Raw genomic sequence first — 16916 nt, 5'->3', positions numbered from 1 at the left:
ATTTTACAATTTATTTATGTTATACCAGACTTAGTAGGTAAAACTAGATTTATGTAAACAAAATAATATTTGACTGCATTAACATAAGTGAACAACAACAACAACATGTCGCGCCGTGTTATGCTGATATATCATTTTACCTGAATTCACACGTCAAAACCATTAATATATGCAAAAGCTGAGAAATTTAACATACAGCTTCAATAAAAAGTTGGAAAGCGACTGCGTCGTCGTAACTATTCGCGTCGCAGGTTGATGTGGAGAATTTTATTGAAAAATGTTTTATTGAAAAATATTTTAGTTCATAAACATTCTTAGTACATATAAGTTAATAGTATAGAATAGTATACGTTATTAATTGTTTACGCGCTGTAAAATTGTGCAACAGTTCCATCTAATACCGGTCTTATATATAATAATAATTTTATATTTAACACCCGCGTCTATCTCCAGACAAATGGATTTTTTTAAATTACAAATTCACGACACAATCTTTTATAGTTAAAAACTCGTGAAATTGATTCTATCATGTATAAATTATGAAATTGATTTAAATAGAATTTTCTTTGTCTTAAGAACTCAAATATTAACCGACCATTTTTATTTCCAGGTATCGAACGGACTCGAATGAGAAAAGCTCGGCGGTCGCTTAGCGGGTATTCGGCTTCATCAAGTTGCTTCTTGTTATATCAATAAGCTAAATATAGCCAACTTAAGGCACACGAAGGCTAGACAGTCTGGTTATTACACAGCTTAAAAAGACGATTAAATATACTAGTTTAAACAAACCTTATACCGAGTTTGCTACGCTACATTGGTACAATGCTATACAGATAATGGTTGCATTTGTACCACGTTATCTAATCCACTCACCCGTATTGGTAAGATTGACTTACGATCACCGCTTTGTGTTTGCTCAACAAGATTAGCTCAGTCGTTCAATATATGTACTTGTATATACAGTCTAAATGTAAACTTTTACAAGATATCGATTCGTGTATTGATTGAAATAAAGAGACAATTGCATAAATCATTGATTTAGATAGTGTTAGAAGATTTTGTTTATATAATATAATAATTTGATAGCTAAATGCAAGTAGCTTAGTGAACCTGTTCCACTCGGCTCTAACTTTAAACGCATATACTTTTAATTTATGTATGTAATTTTTTACTAAAAATGTCCGGTAGGACATTACCTCATTTGGACCTACATTATAATAACTTTTATTTATAATTGTCTAAATCGATATGTAGACAAAAATATGTTTCTTATGATCATAGACCGTATTCAATGCCAATGTTTCAAATTTATCAATTATACTCATTAGCCACACTTTTTATTCAATCCGCATGATATATAAACCTTGTTAAATAAGTCGTCTACATTTCCAATATTGATAATTTAAAGTTAGAATATAAGTTTACGAACTCTGTGCTTGATAGAGTTCTCTCGATTTTCTCGCAAAGTTCCAGGAAATATGTTCGAAGAATTTAAGACGCCAAGTAACATTATAGTGAATTTTATATCGAGTAAATATTTTATTTGAAGTGTAAGCAAACGTTATAATGCATTTAATGTTTACATATCCTTTTAAAGTTATTCTCAACTCTCGTGAGGCAGTCGGCAAAGGAATAATAATTTACTACTTGGGTATAAACTGTTCTCAATTGTTAGGCTTATTGTTGCTAACAATGTTTTACACTTAATTTAATTAAACTTATAACAAATTACTGTTTGAGTTGAAAGTTACAATGTATATTTAAAGTAGTGTTGTTAATTTTCATTTCCTCGCCACTGGTAGTTTTGTCTTTATACGTATATTGAAGTCATTTCATATGACTAAAATCGTAGACCTATCTACATAATAATGACCATTCGTGACCACAAGGATCGTCTTACAAAATCTATGAAAAGTATTTTGACTACAATGAACTTGGCACGGAGTTCCAAAAACTCCCTTCATACTGCTATATACGTATATATTATATATACATACAAGCCCGATCAATAGAAATAAATGGTATTATTTAATACTTTTAGTATATTTTGGAATCATTACTTTTTGAATGAATTTATTTCATATTATCTGAGAACATCAGTAAAAAATGGTGCAAAAAATGTGAAAGTTATTTCCTTTTGAGAGCTTCCATGTTTGGTTGAAAGCGCTATCTCGAGATCATATTTATAGAATTGATTCTTCTATTTTTAAAATTATATAATATTTTTTCTTATTCAAGCAGTGTACTATTTCCTTAAATAGGTATTGACGCTTAAAAATGTACACTTATCCGTAGCTGCCCTAACTTTAACGAACGGGGAGACAAAAGTTCATTGTTACACAAAAGGCTGCGCTAACAGTTTTATACTCGTAATACCCCCAGCTTTTGCCGCCCCTTGACTTACTATACCGGCAAGCTATTCATTTTCCTGCTTGTATGCCATACATGTTACCTAATCATCGCGTTTAGCCTTATGGAAATTCATAATGTATATTCCTGTCCTTCACATCGGCGTTATACTAATATGAAGATAATTTTTGGTCGTGTATTAAGATAACTTGCAATATATGACTGAAAATTTCTCGTTTTATTATTTGTGTCATACGGGAGTCATACTTAGGGTCTGTTTCACAATGTACGGATAAGTTCTACATAAGTTCCAAATTAGCTATTTATTAATTATTGGTAGGATAAACACTATTGTTGCGTTTCACGACTGTCAGATAGCGCTATTCGTCACATAAAGTCCATCAAAAGTTATGAGTCCGAAGTGTCAAATAGCACAATTTATCTTCCAAATAATTTATGTGTTGCATAGCTATTTGGTACTTTATCCATACATTGTGAAACAGACCCTTAGTATGTTACCCTAATCACATTGACCAGACAAAATAATGCACTTGAAGTTCTTTTTATTTTTGACTTTTTGAGTATGTACGTATATGTTCACTTATTAATCGTTCTAAACATTGCCTGTCATTGTATTAAGTATAACTAAAAGACAAAAGATCTCTCGACTAATTAATTTGAAATAGCTATTTATATTCATTTGTAAACAAACTCTTAAGAGCTTGGCGCTTCCTCTCGAGAAAAATAAAATCTTCATTAATTCAACCAACGCAATCTTTCTTTTATCCTTTTTGCTTCTTTCGATATTTTCCAAGGTTTTTCAAGGACTTCTATTTTTATCATTACAGTAATAAACTTTACGAGCCTGTTGTTCAACAAATATAAAGCTGTTTAAAAATATAATTATTTAACAATGGCTGCCTCCGCGAACTTCGTTTCTCCTTAATATGAATTTTTACCTACCTACTTAGTATCAACATATGAAAGATTTTGCTGTGCGCATTAAGAGAGTGTTTGCTTTTCCAGAATTAAAACCTAAGTCCTAAATGTTTTACTCTATAAGCCTCTCTCAGAGTTCAAGTAATAAATTAAACAAAACTAAAATTGGTCCAGACGTCTTTGACTATTCGAAAAACATATTTTGTGATTAATATATATATAATATAGAAGATTTTTTATACGTTAGGCAATCAGATTTCATTTATTAACACTAGTATATAGGTTTAATAAAATATTCTGAGTAAACCATAAGGCATTTTAATTATCAGAAATCTGGAATTTATATAGATAATTATAAGCCTGCCCGGCTTATAATTTTCTATATAAATTTCAGATACAAAATACACGAATATTTTGTAAATCAATTTCATTGAATACCCTCAAAGCACTTTTAAAGTAAATAATAAATTTCTGTCAACATTGCAATATGATTTAAAAGCGGTATATAATAATCCTAATGGAATGACAGGAACTGGGACTTACCAATCTGTTAATACAAACACTACCAGCTTACTCTTGACTGTGTATTTAATTTACAAATGCACATTGCAGTATACATTAAGCTTTTATTTGTTCGATACATATTGTCAAATACAATTCAACGAGATAAATAAGGTAATTTTGAATTTCAAAATATAACACAAATATTTAGAGTAGTTGACATCGATAGCGTTCAATAAATTAACGCGATTTCGAAAATTAATATGTCTTTATTGTTTCGATAGTTAGTTGTGATGTTCATATTCAAATTTATTCAAAGCAAAAACTAAGCATAACGTTCCATTGTAACATTACGAAAACCATATATTCAAAGTTTTGGGTCAGTTTTGCTTATGTGTTAACGCTTTTGAAATAAATAATAACATACTTCCAAATGTCCACAGAAAAGCTCGCCACAAACTAAAACATAATCATTGTTAGAGTGTACTTTGTGTGGTCTACAATCAACTATGTGCTATGTTCGCAATGTGATAAGGTAAAACTTCGCATCGCCGTACTCAAAACAATTGTTTTCTCAGTATTGTACTAAGTTTTAATTAGAAATACAAAAACTGTCTCAAAATTATGTAAAGCATTATCATAGACGGACGACGGCTTTATGTAGAAAATTTAAAAGAAAAGAGAATTAATCCTAGATTATTCTATAAGCTAAGAAAAATCTAGATTTTTATATTTATCACTGCCCGAGGGGAGCTATAGTCAGTTACGATGTGGGTGGGTCGAACCTAGCCGTTTTCTAACATATTGTGATATATCAAATCACGTGTGCTATACAAGTATGACGTGATGAAAGTAGCCTGCTGTCTAACCTATCCCATATCAAAGCCCTCACTCGTGAATACATTAAAAATTTTGCTTGATGACTAATATTTGACCACATAAAGCGAACATGCATTTTGCTTTTTATATCTCTAACTGAACCTTGATCCACCCTAACCATAACGTGACAAGGTATATTTTCCGCTTCAAGAAATATTAATGATTATATTTACGACATTTACGATATAGGTACTACTACTATTCAAACTAAATGCCAGCACATTTAGAAAACGGAAATATCCAATCAAATTGTCCAAATATGCACCATAATCCCACAGAGATTTTAATAATAGATTTAATCATCAACTTCCACAACAGGCAATTTTCAATATCTGTCGTTCAAAATTTCAGAGCTAAATTCAATTAAACAGAGTTGATTGGGAAACGTCAATTCCTATATAAATGAAGCAGGTACCTGACTAATTAATCAAAGTTTGTATTCAATTAGTTTTAAGTTCCAAGAATTTATAAACGATGGGAAAAAATTGCAACAACAATTCCTTTTCTAACCGCTTAAATAATACTCAGTATTAATAAGTAATTATTGCACCTATTCAATTCGTAGAAATAAGACAAAAAAACTTGCTCCATAAGGAATTTACATTTATTATATGTTTATCACTTGCGCCATTTAATTTTGTAAAATAAACCTTCAAATTCTCTGAAAAACATCCAAATTTAAATTTTAAACTGTTTTATTGACATAAAATTTATCTTATTATGGTTTTTATTTCTGTCCCCGCTGAACTATTTACATATTACTCATATCATTTCTGCTCGTTTATTTGCGTTATAAAGTAATGTATTACTATATGACTTTATTTAAGGCGCGACCTCCTTTTAGCCCTGGGCCTCAGATTTCTGTATCTGTTTCGTAATCAATCGTTCTAATAGGCAAAGTGATAAGCCTTCTGGACCTGACCCACCCCGTCGACTTTTTGGGTCTAAGGATTATCTTACGGTGTTTTCCTTCACCGTACGAGCCCAATATAAAGATCTCATACTTGAATGATTATAGCTAGAATTAAAAGCAGTAAATGCTTTGTGTCTTTATTGTTTTGGTGTTATTGAAAGGGACAGAACGTTTTAGGGACTCGTTTACTCGTATTTGACTAGCGACAGTTTGGACAATAACTAATATAGTAGCTGATGTTCATTGTCTGCGGCTTAGAGAGGTCGATAAATGTTGCTTAGGTAATAAAAGAGTTTCGATCAATGAGTTCAACCTCAGGTGATTCATCTTTGTATGGCAGTATTCGTTTTTACTTAAAGATAACAAACAAGACATGCGCACTATTAAAAAGAAGAAACTTAATCAAGTGCCTACGAGATGATATTCCCTTCCTTACCCTTAACTATCAAGGAATGAATTCTTTAAAAGTTGAGATATGTGAAAATACACAATTTAAATAAAGCCAAAATACAATGATTTTCATTTATCCTTACGCCCGCATTGTACACACCTTGCCATGAATGCGTAGGTGATTCTTGTGGTTTACGGTTAACAATCTAACTTTAGAACCAAGTACCAGATGGCTCACTAATACTCAGTAGAAATATTTTAACACACTTGAGGGCGTTAACATAATATAATTTATTATTATGTATCATACGTACATTCCAATTATACTTTTGTTAAACATTCGCGTAATAGGCTACACAATAAAAATTCATGAAGTACTCAAAAACTTACCTGGACTTCTCGTTCGCTTGAAATCGATCAGGTATGCAAGTGGATTTTGGGATTGATGTTTCGTGCACACAAATCTATTGGTGGTATTTACGTTTCTAATTGGGCAGCGCAAGCATGATCGCGGGAATAAAATAAGTTAGACGGCGCGTAAACAGCACAGCAAGGCCGGCGCCGACGGCGACCGTTAGGCGAATATCCCGAGAGAACGTACTGCACGAACGACCACACGTAATATTCAGATCGATACAGGGTCAAACGCGCGCTCTCTTCCAAAACTAGGAAAACTCGGTTGGGCTAGGGACCGTCAAACGGCTGGGGCACTGCAGATACCGGCTAGAATGTACTGCTCAATTCTGACATGAACTGTTACCTTATCGGTGACAACGTAGCAGCGCGAATGACGCTTCTCTGCTCTACATATCATTTTAAGTCATGACGTAGGGGGAGCCGTGTGAATCTCTCGGAGCATGCGCAATTCTAAGTAGGCGAGGGGGCGAGCGGCAGAGGAGGAGGACTATGGCTGATTGTAAGGAACAAAGCGAAGGCACGCCGAGTTACCGCCGACCGACTGAGTCGCAAGAAGCCGGAACGTACGCGCGACCTTACCACTCACCAAGACGCACGCAACACCACCATCGATCATCGGCACGCGCTGTGCCGACCTCCTTGCCTAACACACGATTTAACCTTTTAAAATATATCGATTTAGACGTCGTCTTGAGCCGTTTTATTGAGGAACCACATTACTCGACAATTCACAAATATAACTCTTTATTTTTTAGTAGCCCTAATAGAACAATGTAAATCATAAACTATTTAATTTCTATTAGTGTTCTTAAGATTCGTAACAATGATTAAACCTCTTCTTGACAACTTATTATTTATACATTAATAAGCGCAAATTTTATGTCATGCACATTACATACATCGTATACATACATATATTTGCTATTGAATGCTTTCGTAATTAAATTTATTCTGGTTTTTATTAGGACTATAATGCGGTTTTATTTTAACCAATAAAATGTTCTTTTAGTGTTAGACGGTTTAAGATTGGCACGATATAAGCTCCATCGAATACATTACACAAATTGCATCATCCATACAGCACAGTAATACGAAAACCAATCAATATATGTAAGTCCATATCAAAATATAAAACAAAATAAAAAGCCTTTTCATGCATTTTAATCATTACATGATTGAATTAAAAATGCGAAAACGAGGTATGGAATAACCACCAGAGGAATTTCTATTGGAAAAAGTAATACTAAAACAATTTTATATAGAAAATAAAATGGAAAAATATTTTTAAAAACAACCGAATCAGTTTTGTTTTAGTTAAAGTATTTCACGTCCAGGTCAGGTTAAAAATGCAATAAGTTTGCGTTTTATATTAAGCTGAATAAAAGTATAAAATTGAACTCTCGGAGCTGATATTCGATTGAAGGTTAAAAGAATGAAAAGCATAAAACGATTCCTATATCCGCTCGTGGAAAGTATGGAAATGAGGAAGACACGCCTGTGTTGGGACTTAACAGGCCATTTCACGTTTTGAGAAATTAACCTGCGGAAACTATTCGATTTTTATTTCATTCTTCCATACTGTGCTCGTAGATCAAATTTCGATCGGGGTTAACACTTTACACACCAAACCACACGACGCTACTCTCATTTGCCTTTTATCTAGTTTTAATCATTTAAAAATTATAAAGTGTATGCATAGATATTTACTTATAACGTAGTTTTTAAAGTATATTACTTAAGATAACATTAGGATAATATTTAGGAATCCATTCTTTTTTTTAAATTAGACAAACTTAGCGCTGTGTCTAAACTCGAATAAAAGATGTATCCGATCCTTAGAGTCCGATATTGTAAAGGTCCTAGAAGTCCCACTTAAAACAAACATAACAACAAAAGTTAGTGTTAAATAGTTAATTTATAGTTCCCTTAAATATATTACCTTATTATTATTATTAATTAAGAATCTACAATCATTACGTAGAAAGCTAACTCGATGTTTCAAAATTTATTAACGTTTGCTCACCCCACCTTGTTAGCAAAATGTCAGCCAGTAGCAGATTCGACAATATCTTTTTGGCTCTTTGACGGAAAAAGAACTATGAATGAGACTGAAGCAATTTCTGTATCAATATTTTTCGTAAATCTATAGTTTTTACGTAATGAAACAACATACTTCAGGTTACAAATTATCATAGTACATCATCAAAGTTACAGACAATCGCAATTATATTTTAGTCACAATAACGACATGAATAATTCATGAAACCGACGAATTACGATAGCAGAAATATCCCTGTACTGTGTGAACACAGATTGTTATGCTAATTTCGTCCTAAGAAACATTTATACTTATGTATTATTTAATAGACTACAATAATGTTATTGTAAATGAAATATTGTATGAAAGAACTCTCAGCAAGTATCACAGCAATATTTTCTTAAAGCAAATAAACAATAAATATTGACTTGGAACACAACAGTCGTGGATCAATAGCTAATTTTATTATTCTAACGCTTGTTGCTCGTTATTTTCCTTTCACATTTCACGGGAAAAATATTTTTAACTCCTTACAACCCTCTCTACATTTTTGTAGATTTAAATATAATCAGAGTAACTATATACTAATTCTCAAACAGTATTCAGCGCAGCGAAAATATCTATGTATCACATCTTCAAAAGATTATCAAGCAACGATGAAAACAAATCTAACGTTTAGATACTGTATCATAGTTACATTTAAGCATAAAATATTGATTCGGTCTGAAACAGTGTTCGCTGACGCCACCGACGTCTCAGTACAATCGAAGACTTTGTAACATGTCAAACGCTTAAGAAATGATTGAATAAACTCATAAATACATACATACAATGAAGTGATTATCTTTGTAATGTTTTATAATGTATTATTTATAGTCGTATTGAGACGTAAAGAGTAAAATAATATCGTTTTAATTGTTTGCACGACTGTGTTTAATCTCTATATACATAAAATTCTCGAGTCACAATGTTCGTTCCCCATACTCCTCCGAAACAGCTCGACCTATTCTTATAATTTTTTTATGCATATTCAATAAGTCTGAGAATCGGCTACTATTTATATTTCAAACTTACCCCAAGTGATAAGGGTTGTCCCCAAAAAAAATATTTTAATTTTTTAGACATGTTTTTTTGTTTTTATTTTTTATGATACAGCATACAAAAATACATACAACCCTTAATTTTCATCTACCCTCTACGATCAACCCCTATTTTTTATTATAGTACATAGTTATTTTTATTGAACTAAAAAATATTTCTTAGGAATAATATACATGGCAAAACGACGTTTGCCGGGTCAGCTAGTTTTAATATTATATAAAAATCCTACTCAAATAATTAGATGAAATTAGCTGTCAGCTAGACAAACGTTATCTATATAAAACATTTAATGGCTCACTAACAGTTGATTTAAATAAAAATTTATATTTTCACAACTTCGTTATCTTTGTTTTTAATTAATTAAAAATTATAAAATAAAAAATTGCCCAAATAATTATGGCACGTATGAGTTACCAAAATATTTTAAAGTAACAAAAATTCAATAGTCATATTAAATCTCTCAGGATTGAAACCTGCGTTTATTTGTGAATATATTCGGATATATAATCACTGTCGGCATGGTTGTATAAGAGAAATGTATACATAAGATTATTAAAAATATAACTTTATATACTCAGTTGGTCCATATTAACAGATTCACCGTCTGCGTAGATTGTATACAATTTATACACCGACTTCGATAGATTAAAAAATCTCAATTATATTAGGGAAAATAAGAGGAATAATTTTCAATCAAGGCGAGCTAGAGAATTAATTCGCTAATGTCTAAAGATTATAAGGACGTCATCTTCGATAACCGTGTTAATTGTTACTTGAATGTTAATGTTTTTCCTTAATAAAATATGTATACAACTCTAGAATATTTTATACATTCAAATTCAAAAAATCACTGCATAAAAAATTAATTCACCGCGTCTGTCAGTTCGCGAAAAATTTAAATAAGTTCTCATTCTGTTTTCACCGATACAGGAATGTTGAAGTAGATAATTTATCAAGGTTTTATGTAAATTCGTTGGAACATAACAATAATAATTGTTTGAAAGGTAGCTAAGAGTCAAACCGGGTGGATAAATACGCTAGTTAAAAATTGGTACCTTATTTTAACACCAGTTTCTTAAAGACAGCCCCGACATACTTTGTTTATTTTACATATGAACCTGTATTACCTATGCTTTCAGAAGTTTTCAGTCAAAATATATGAAGATGACTGAAAACTACTGAAAGTTGTCTTTTAACATTTTCGCGACACAACATTAACTAATTGAAACGAACAGTAAGATTATGAATACTAGCAAGAAGTAATCAAAAAAGTTTCATCAAAGGGCTTGATCAGATTACATTCAAGGCAGCGGAATTAAAATTGAATTGGAAACACTATTTAAGAAATTAAATTTTTACTATAATAAGAATTTAATTTATTTTGTTGCCGATCTACTAGACGTTTGTTGCGATCGATCAATGTTCATCGACACATAGGTATAACCATCACGTAATTCGTAAAAACCCACAAGCAACCCTAAACATAAACAATTTCTGATACAAATTAGTTTATTTTCTTCAATCTGAAACAAACGTCAGTGAAGTACTACTATAGTTGCTTCGTGCATTGCACTTTACATTTCGCTAGTATGTTATATTTAATGATTTTTTACTTTAAATCATTAATTTAAGGTTATCATACAAAAGCCATTCAATGCGTCTAGATAACTACACACATGTAAATTGTAAACAAAAAGCTTTAAAGTTTTTCTCAGCTTACCAATAGTCGTATTTGTCGAGTGCGCGAAGTGGAACGTAAATTATGGCCTGACACGCAAATAAATGTATAAATATATTATAATAATTATAGCCTACAATTGTGTGAATAAATTAACACGAGCGTATGTTATATGTATGTATTTAATACAAAAAAATCTGTGATCATTGAAATGTTTAGGACGCAAGACGGTAAAGGGCACAATCTGCAGGACAATGTAATTTTAATTCATAATTATAATTCATTGAAAATATTACAAAGAAACTACTTAGTTAGGTTGGAACTTAACGAGGCGTTTAGAGTTAGAGAGTAACATTATATACTGCACCGTCTCCTTTTTCGTTTAACCGAACCTAGAATTCGTAACTACTGTGTATAATATAATTGTTATGCTTAGCATCGCTGAATTTGTTTTTTTTAAGTTTCAAGTGCACGATACTCTAAAATAGTAACACGTGAAAATTTAAAATGTGTTTCCGTCTATTATTTAAAAACTGTATTTAAATACTTGTAATAAGAAGCATTAACTATCTTACTTTGCACTAGAATTGTAGCATTAATAATAATTTTTCTCGTGCCGTGAATTATATGTCGAGTGTGCTTAAATATAACGTAGTGTATCCTTATATAATTAGGATATTATGTAATCAACCGGAGCAATTAAGCTGTAACGATAAAACAAAGCTCCATACATGTAAAGAATTTTAAAGCCAAGGTCTTGCTGTAATTTGATTTTCAAGAAAACCAAATTAATCCCAAGACCTTGCAGTAAAACATTTATAACCTAGCTCGGTGCCGGATAAAAAACAAAGATGGAGGTCATTTAGCTGTATATAAAACCTTTTTCCTTTTGCTTATTTACTTGATTAACGACCTCCCAAGTACAACATCTCGATTCACTTCATTTACAATATTCCCTCAACTACGCAATTTTAACGAGATTTAATTTTTTGTTATTCATAAGAGAACTTCTTAAATAATTTCTTTCGGCTCTAGAACTGTATTATTTAAAAAGTTATAGATCACAATTAAAAGTCAGAGAAGTAAAAGAAATTATTTTTTATTCTAGCGATTACCTAATACAATTGAGTGAGACTATATTCATAAATATTTCGTTGCAAGTTCGTTATAGATTTATGCATTTATCGACTGACCCGTGTCTATGGCTGAAAATATCCAAATGTGATTACTAAAATATTCAGTTTTGTCCCATATATGCCACAGAACTAGCATTTGGAATTAACTCTTTTTAACATCACAGTACATAGGACAAATGCTTTATATTACTACAATTCGGTTTACAAAAGCACCGTATTTCTGAACAAGAGTTGCAGTATAAAGAACAACTGATTTGCTTTTGAAAATAGGGTTTTATCATAGATATTACAATGTAATAGGTACTTTGCATGAATTATAATATCATATACTTCCAAAAACTATAGGTAATACCTTCTCGTATTTATTCGGCAACATTGAGCTGAGGACAAAGGTTCTATAGTTTCGTAAGTCGCGTGTAACAAAGAAATTCCGCTTGAACGTTTCAAGAAAAAGCTTTTAAAGGGACAAAATGCCCAAGGCTAACATTATTGTAGGTTACGATAAAATAAAACTTCAAGAACCTCTGGGAATCTCTTTAACAATTATTAAATAGGCTCAGCATTCTGACATCAAAATCAATATATTTTTAACCTAATTAAAAAATTATGCTCCTTTATTTTTCATTTGCAAAAATATAACTCAACTGATATAATAATTGGAAATTGGAGGTCAAGTTTGACTATTCATTCCCTTTTTTTAATTAAAAAATGAAATGTAAACCTAATTCCAAGTGAAGGGTCGCTGACATACGACCTAGATTCGAAATGAAAGGTTACATCAAATATATAAAATTCTCGTGTCACAGTTTTCGTTGCCATACTCCTCCGAAACGGCTTGACCGATTTTGATGAAATTTTTTGTGCTTATCTGGTATCTATGAGAATCGGCCAACATCTATTTTTCATCCCCCTAAATGTTAAGGGTAGTCCACCCCTAAATATTTTTTTTTATTTTTCAGACAATATTTTTAATTTCTATTTTTTTATGATACAGCTTTAAAAAATACATACAACCCCTAACTTTCACCCCTCTACGATCAACCCCTATTTTTTTATTATAAATGATATACATGGCAAAACGACGTTTGCCCGGTCAGCTAGTTTTAATATAAATTTCAAAATCAACAGTTAGTGCAACCAGCGACATCTCTCCTAAGTTTAAGGAAGCATTAATGTGTTGTTAGTTCCATAAGCGATACGTGGATGGCGCTTAAACACAGGAACTCTGTGATATTGATAAATGTTTATTCTAAAAAGTTATATTTTCATTACTCTGGACATCTTGAAAATTTTGTTGAATATATCACATAGTGTTATTATATTGCCATTAATTAATTACTATATATAATAGAATAAACAAAAACTATTTTTTTCGTTATTTTAACGCCATCTATAGCATATTAGTAACATCACCAAAAACAAAAACGGTTGATTTCGCAGTTGAAACGTGTTTTAAAATTGTTACTTACATAATATCGTTCCAGGAATATTTTTTACGTACGTTAAATTAAATTAGATTATTGTTTAAATTTCAAAAACATATTTGTAAAATTAAAATTGATAATTCATATATATATAGAGTATACCGAAAAAACCTAGTACGTATATAATAAATTTAACCAAAATTTTGGGCGATTAGAAAAGAGAAAGGATAAATAAGAACACAAAAAAATATCGACAGATCTTCGAACGCATTTCCTTTTTTTACGTTTAAAGCTTAACTCATTAGGCGTGCCAACGTTTAGTATTACTTTCAGGGAAAAACTCGTATGGTCACTTTATATTTAGCTACTGTTAAAACTAGAATAGCAAAATGTCACTAAATCAACAATATTATAAACTGGATGAATGAAATAAGGGGTGGGTTATGAAACTAAATTCCACAGAAAGTCGCGGATACTAGCTAGTAACTAATAACTGGGGTAAAACTATGGCAATCTAGCCAACTCGTTCACAGCCAAGGACGTTTATAAATCTACGTAATGACTGAAACAACTATGTAGTTGGTTATTGTATATAATTTTTATTGATTTAGAGTTTTCTATCAGAGCAGAATTCGCAGCTTCACTACTACGATAGTACTTATCCGACAGTATTTAAAAAAAAAACTCACGATTTTGCTGTTTTCATAATTTTGCTAGAAGTTGAAAAATAATTATATGGAATTAGAGAGAAGAGAAATCAACCATCCTAATTATTTTATGCCACAACTAGGATATGATTTTATACCTTTATTACTTGCATTTCCCCTAAGCGTATGAAAAAGAAAACGAAGCCGCACGAACATACACCTGTCATATTACATACTCTGTATGACAGCATGAAGTCCCACCTAACACCTGGTACGTCTAACATGGTTAATACTGCTACATAACACTCTACACGCTGAACATAAATAGCAGCGCTTGCCAAAACGTGATAAACTTTTACAGTTGGCACTAAAACGCATTCGAGATGCTACCTACATAGAAATATGCGGCGTCACCAGTAAGTCACACACCGTCTGCCACGACTGGCCACCGTCCAACCTATGACAAGCTCTACCATCATCAATTATTGTAGATAGATGAATGCAGATAGAATGCAGGCTCACATTTTTGGAGAATCAATAACAAATCGTATAAATTGTTCCAGTTAACAATATTAAATCCGGACTAACTTTAAGAAAACTAACGATCACATGTGAGAATTGTAAACTGAAAAATTGTAACCTTTTAGTTTTAGGTCTGGTTTATCTGATTTCACGATCATTTGTCAATCAAATAGGTGATCAGCCTCCTGCGCCTGACACGCGTCAACTTTTTGGGTCTAAAGCGAGCCGGCTTCCTTACGATGTTTTGCTTCACTGGTCAGAGAATGTTAAATGCGCACATAGAAATAAATTCCATTGGTAGACAACAGCCGGGAATCGATCCTATGACCTCAGTCACACGCCAATAGGCCAACCATGCTAGATTTAGCGTTATGTCATATTATACGTATTTCTTATTATAATTGCATTAATTGCAATACATATATTCAAATCATTTAAGTTAAATGCTCACACTCGACTATATACAATATACTAATAAGATATTTTTTTTTTAACAATCCATAAAAAAGTCAAAGCAACGTTTTCATTGCACGGGAAAATTAATTATACAACCTAATTTTCTAAAGGCTTATTGTATGTAGGCTTTCTTGTCCTTTACAATTTTTTTGCTTAACTTTTACAATACTGTTAGACCTTTCGACCTCGTATCCGTCTCATTTTTACCGTCTAACCTTAAAGAATTGAAGAAGTTGTTTAATTAGTAGGCATTCTCGTTACGGCTAGAGTTTATAATTATTAATGCCTTTTCGTATTGTATTTGCAGAATGTCAAATCTTTAGTCTGAAACTCTACAAGTATTCCGTGACTTATATATAAGCATTTGACTCCGTTTGTAAAACCTTTTACTATTTTTCTTAGATTGCTTTTTAAATAAAGCGCGTCACTGTTTGCGTAAATACGATTTTGGTTTTAACCTCAAAAGCTAACTGGACCAGTGGGCGCTAGCGATTGCGCTCACCGACTATTGCAGTTAGACCAAGGGCTGGGCTGTGGCTACTTATTAGTATAAGTAATCCTTGATGATTCAGTTAACTTACATTTGTTATCATCATTATAATTACAGAGTAAACTCTTTAAGATGGCGGCCGGGGGACAAGGGCGCCAACCCCACAAACTTGGGTTAAAGCTTGTATTGACACCCCCTACATGTCCCGTAAATAAAATTGCGTCCTCTATCAAATGTTAGGCCATGTAACATTTCAATGGACTATTATGACTTTAGAGGTTTTCTATTATTTGTGTCAGTTAGGTACTAATCTTTACTAAATTTTTTGTTTCATGCCCATACTCTTTTACTTTGGCTAAGCTTTCAACTGTTCGTCTTTGAATATATATACCGTTTATGCTCAACATAGATGGAAGGTACTCAATTCCCTTTTAATATCCCCTAAAATAATACAGCTTTGTTATTAGTAATAGGGCGTGATTGACCATGTTGTGTATAGGGAATGCAATCCCGACTCGAGATCGTAAATTCGAGATCCCTCGGGATTAGAAATATCAATCCTGCGGGATCCCGAGATTTTCGGGATCTCGTCGTGTTTAAAAAAATGTGAATTTCACATGACTGAATATGATGAAAACTGCTTGTTTGTGATAATAAGGTTAACTAAAACAAAATATTATTTGAAAGAAAACAAAGGCCTCTAGTACTAACTTAATAATTAACAGTTTTACGAACATAATCAAAACAAAAGTAGATATAATTAAAGGAGATTAAAAAGTAGTAGATTTAGAAAGTTACTTCTTAAAAAAAAGTGTAGCAAGAGTGCTATCTGATAACCGGCATCTAATGTTCGTTGCGATGTTCCCTGCTGCTGAGAATGCTTTCTCCAACTCAACACTGGTTGGAAACAGCGTGAATAAGCAATTATATTATGTAAACTGAAACAATCGCCCCCTTGTTCCACCACACTCAAAAAAATCCATTTATGTTTGTATTACTGACTCTAATTTGTCTAAGCTAGCGTCTAAAAGTAAAA

The 16916-nt window shown here is 32.0% G+C and overlaps 2 protein-coding genes across 5 annotated transcripts in view; both read right to left on the bottom strand.

The window, feature by feature from the left end:
- LOC125062871 (neurocalcin homolog) overlaps positions 1-16916 on the bottom strand; it is a 47579-nt gene that overhangs the window by 26978 nt on the left and 3685 nt on the right. The gene's annotated exons all lie outside the window — the stretch shown is intronic.
- Positions 1-16916, bottom strand: part of LOC125062870 (neuronal calcium sensor 2) — a 34281-nt gene that overhangs the window by 13697 nt on the left and 3668 nt on the right. Inside the window, exon 1 of one of the 3 annotated variants that reach the window (XM_047669095.1) lies at positions 6362-6781. The exons of the other annotated variants lie outside the window; for them this stretch is intronic. The gene's annotated coding sequence lies outside the window, so the exon portion shown is untranslated. Of the gene's footprint in view, positions 1-6361; positions 6782-16916 lie in introns of those variants that run through there. 3 annotated transcript variants of the gene reach the window in all.

This window comes from Pieris napi, chromosome Z (assembly GCF_905475465.1).
Source record: "Pieris napi chromosome Z, ilPieNapi1.2, whole genome shotgun sequence".
In the NCBI taxonomy this organism is placed as follows: Eukaryota; Metazoa; Arthropoda; class Insecta; order Lepidoptera; family Pieridae; genus Pieris; species Pieris napi.
The sequence above is the reverse complement of the archived record's forward strand: the minus strand, read 5'-3'. Positions and strand labels throughout refer to the sequence as shown.